A 4701-nucleotide genomic window follows, 5' to 3' on the forward strand; every position below is an offset into this window, starting at 1 on the left:
TCTTTATCACTGTCAGTATGTCGGCTCGGGAGGCATCTGGGCCAGGAGAGTCAGGAGAGTGGGTCTGGTCAGAGCCTTGCCGCTTGGGCTCCTGAGATAGTCATGCCTTTCTCTCTTTCCCTGGAAAGCCCAGTGCTCAGGAGAGGAAACTTGGGCACCTCTCCGATTGTGTCGGCTTAGTATCACCCAGCCGTCTCCTGGGCAGTTCTTGAGTGATGTCAAGTCTAGGGTCATGTCTCTTCATCTTCGGCGCTCAGCAGGGCTCAGGCTTTCTCTGGAAGCACACAGCGAATGACTGGCTGACCCACAGACCATTTACCTTACATTAAAACCATATTCCTGGGGCGCCTGGGTTGGCTCGGTCGGTTAAGTGTCAGACTTCGGCTGAGGCCATGATCTTGCGGTTCGTGAGTTCGAGCCCCACATCTGGCTCTGTGCTGGCTGTGCAGAGCCTGCTTGGAATTCTCTGTCTCTCTGCCCCTCCCCTGCTTGTGATCTCTCTCTCAAAATAAATCAATAAACTAAAAAAAAAAAAAAAAAAAAAATTCCTGCACAGGAAGTCAGTGACCTTTATTTTAAAGAGACCTTTGTAATAAGCCATCTCCACTGAATGAGAAAGGAGACCCAGGATCCAGAGAACAAGGGATGGTGGCACCCAACGGATTTCGCGGCGCGTGTCCTTGGGGCTGCGACTTATCTCTTCCACCCCCAGGGAGCCAGGACAGGTCAGCTGTTGCAGACACCAGTCACGGGGTGGTTTCTATATTAAATGACCTGTTGTACTAATGGTGGGGTACCAAGGGGGTGGGGACCAAGGACATTAGTAGGAGCAACTGGGTGCCCCACAGCAGGAAGCAGCCACTGTGAGACCGTCACGGGACTGAGAGACAAGGCGTTTCATCACAATCGTTCAGGGGTGTCTCTGTCCCTCGCAGGTTGGTTTCGCTCTTACTTTTTTTTTTTTTTTTCTCCTGAGCCCAGGCCCCCTTGACGTGCCCTGGCCACCACCGCGATCATTCTTTTTCCATCTTCTCCAAGCACTCAGCTTCAATTGGGGAACGAGGTGGGGAAGGCTTTCCTCCACCTCCCTGTATTCAGGAGCCCTGCGTCCGCTCTCTGCCGACTTCCTAGTCCAGCTCGTAAGCTAACTACTCGACCGCGATCAGTCAGTGCAGGGGGCACAAATGGATAGACTCGGGGCACCCCTCTCCCCTCCACCCTCCCAGCCCAAGTGGTGGCCGACCCCCCCCGAGTCGGGGAGCCTGGCAAGCCACGGTCTCCCTCCTTGGGGTCCACTACATTTTCCCACCTCCACGGTCACGAGGGGAGAGGCCCGACACGTCTACATCTAGATTTGGGGTTTAGTCCCAACGAAGCTGGGAAGGAAACACGCATTCGCGTCTATGAGGCACCCTCTTTTATGCTTCTCTCCCAAGTCCCATGCAGCAAGCAACTGGAGGCAGCTGTTGGGGGAAAGCAGGGCTTGCTTGTCCTTACCTCTCCTGCCCCCATCGGGGGGGACAGCTCCGGCTCCGAGGGAAGACTCCCGGGGCAGGAAAGGGTCAACGCGGACAGAAATTTCCCGAGGCCCTAGACACTGTTTTGAGAGCGAAGGGAAGTCTGGGAGCGGGGAGTAAATGATGGGTGTTATTTTCAGTTGCCGGTTTAAATTATTAGTGTCCTCTGCTTAGCTGTCATCCTGAGCACCGAAGTTACAGCCTTGGCCTCACGACGATCTGTGTCCCTGCCCAACCGACCAGGCACGGGCGAGGAGCATCCCGTGCTGTCTGAGGACCCCGAACCTTCCCTTGCAGCCATAGGCAGCTGAGCTGCCCACCAGGCTGACAGACCCACGCCTGGCAGCGGGCATGTGTCGGCCCCGCCTGGCTGTGCCGTCCTCGCGGTTAGCGGTTTACGACCACAGAAAACAGGGGCGGCTGCAACTCAGGATGAACCTACGTCAGCCTATCCTACGTCTAGAGAAAAGGGCTTTAAGTATTAGAGAAAGCGAGATCCTGGATCGCCTGCCCTTGTTTTCTTGTTCCTCCTTTAACCACTCTGGCCTGATGTCCTGAAGGGACCTGAGCCACGTTCCTGGCAGGGGTCTCCCCATCTCTCTCTCTCTGTCTCTGTCTCTCTCTGTCTGTCTGTCTCTCTCTCTCTCTTAAACCCTGCACGGATGCCCCTCCACTCCTCTCCACTCTCATGCATAAATTCTCTTCTCAGTTCCTCTTAATAATTTACTCAGCCACTGAAAATAACACCCGCAGTGGGCTCCAAGCTTCCAGACTTTCTTGAGCTCTCAAACAGATACAAGAGCCTTCGGGAATCTGTGCGCGGCCGTCCCGTTGGTTCTTACGACCCCCCGCTCTCCGTCCTCCCAGAGGGGAACATTCGGCGTGCGGAATATTTAGGGCCTTTCTTCTCCTTTTTCGCTGCTGCCCCACAGCATGGCATTTCACCAGGCAGCTTACATCCCTTCAGAAAGTGGACCAGATCAGGGACAGAAGAGAACACTCAAGGGCAGATCCTTCTTGCCACAGCATTTGCACATATATATATATATATATATATATATATAATTGGTACTGGAGGATTTTGAAATTAACAACACAAATATGACGGCGTGGGTTTATTTATAAATTTCGATTTCCCATGCTAAGAATGGTTCATCATGGTCCAGAAAAGGAGCGTCTGTTTACACGTTCAATTTCCTGATGATCGCAACACTGCGAACACAGAAAATCCAGAGGAGAGCTGTCGAGGCTGCAAAGTTTCTTTCCTTTATCTATTGTCTGATGCACAGTGCAGGGTTAAGTGCATAGCAGCATCTCACTAAATTCGTTCCGGTCTTTTGAGAGTAGCTTCACATTGTCAAAAGTATATTTTGGGGCGCCTGAGTGGCTCGGTCGGTTAAGCGTCCAACTTCGGCTCAGGTCATGATCTCACGGTCCGTGAGTTCGAGCCCCGCGTCGGGCTCTGTGCTGACAGCTCAGAGCCTGGAGCCTGTTTCAGATTTTGTGTCTCCCTCTCTCTCTGCTCCTCCCTTGTTCATGTTCTGTCTGTCTCTGTCTCAAAAATAAATAAACGTTAAAAAAAAATTTTAAAAAAAGTATATTTTATCTCAGGCCCTGCTTTGAAAATGATAGGTAACTTTTTTTTTTTTTCTTCACAAAAAGCATTTTATTGTGTGCCGGGCTCTGTGATAAGCACAGAAGATTTGGGAGATAGCATTCTTGTCACCATTTTACAGTAAGGAAAACCAAGGCCCGGAAGGCATAAGCGTCTTGCTCAAGATTTCATAGCTAGTAAGTGGCACAAGCTGAGACTTTGACCCTGCATCTAACTGACTCCAAGTGTGCACTTTTAATATTTCTTTAATGTTTATTTATTTTTGAAGGAGAGAGAGACAGAGCGTGAATGGGGGAGGGACAGAGAGAGAGAGAGAGAGAGAGAGAGAGGGAGGGAGACACAGAATCTGAAGCAGGCTCCCACAGAGCCCGACGCAAGGCTCAAACTCATGAGCTGTGAGATCGTGACCTGGGCCAAAGTCGGATGCTTAACCGACTGAGCCACGGAACCACACCCTCCAAATGTGTATTTTAACCTCAGAGAGCACCGTCTTGTAGGAGCATAAGATACCTAGAGTCGATGGAGTGGGAACTCAACGCACGGAGGTCTGGTTAGTTGTTTCAAAGCACGGGGATCTACAGGTGGCCGGGTGGCTCGGCCAGTTAGGTGTCCGACCCTTGATTTAGGCTCATGATCTCACAGTTTGTGAGATCGAGCCCCACGTCGGGCTCTGGGCTGACAGCGCAGAGCCTGCTTGGGATTCTCTCGGCTCTGCCCCTCCCCCACTCGCGCTCTCTCTCTCTCTCTCTCTCTCAAAGTAAATAATAAATAAACATCCAAAAAAAAAAAAAAAAAAAAAAGAAAGCACAGGGATCCAAACTACCTCCCTCAGCTTCCCTTTCTAGAAACTTAACGCAGCATACCCCAATTATTTCCAAGGTATCGACAGAGCACTGAAGGACAGAAGGTTGAGTTGCATTTTTTACAAACTCATTGCTTTCTCCTTAATAAGGGATGGTGAGCCACACCCAGTGTAAGCCTGACCCTGCATCAGTGATTGAATATCTCTTGATGTTATAAACGTCTTCGTGGCTCTAAGGTTTAGGAAAACTTCATAGATGAGGCAGTTAAGCTCACTTGGCCCGTTCCAAGTGGCCGGACGTTGACAATTCCCATTCCATGGTTTAGCATAGCCGGGATAGCTAAGGAAGAGGAAAATGAAAACTCATTTCCTGTTTACCATTCTGATTTTGTTTCTGAGAGCTAAACATATCCATTTTCTTGCCCTCTGAAGGTTTCCTCCGTCCTGTTTATTTAAGAGAATACCTTGTTGCCTTTCCATTTTGTTGGGAGAGGAAAACTTCTTCTCTATCCTTCAAGATTCTTCTGGCTGGTCTAAGAATGAAAGTGACATGAGGCAGATTAACAGGAGATAATCAGATTTAGTTCTGTGCCTACAGGGAATCCGCATACATAGGGGTATTCCAAAGACAGTCAGGCAAAATAAAGTATATATGTCATTCTGGACTAAGAAGAAGGGGGTGGGTGTCTGTGGCCACAAAAGGAAGGCAAGTAATTCCCGGGAAAGACAGAAAGAATACATGTTTGGTAAACACATGTTTTCTGTGC

The sequence above is a fragment of the Felis catus genome, chromosome A1, assembly GCF_018350175.1.
Source record: "Felis catus isolate Fca126 chromosome A1, F.catus_Fca126_mat1.0, whole genome shotgun sequence".
Classification (NCBI taxonomy): Eukaryota; Metazoa; Chordata; class Mammalia; order Carnivora; family Felidae; genus Felis; species Felis catus.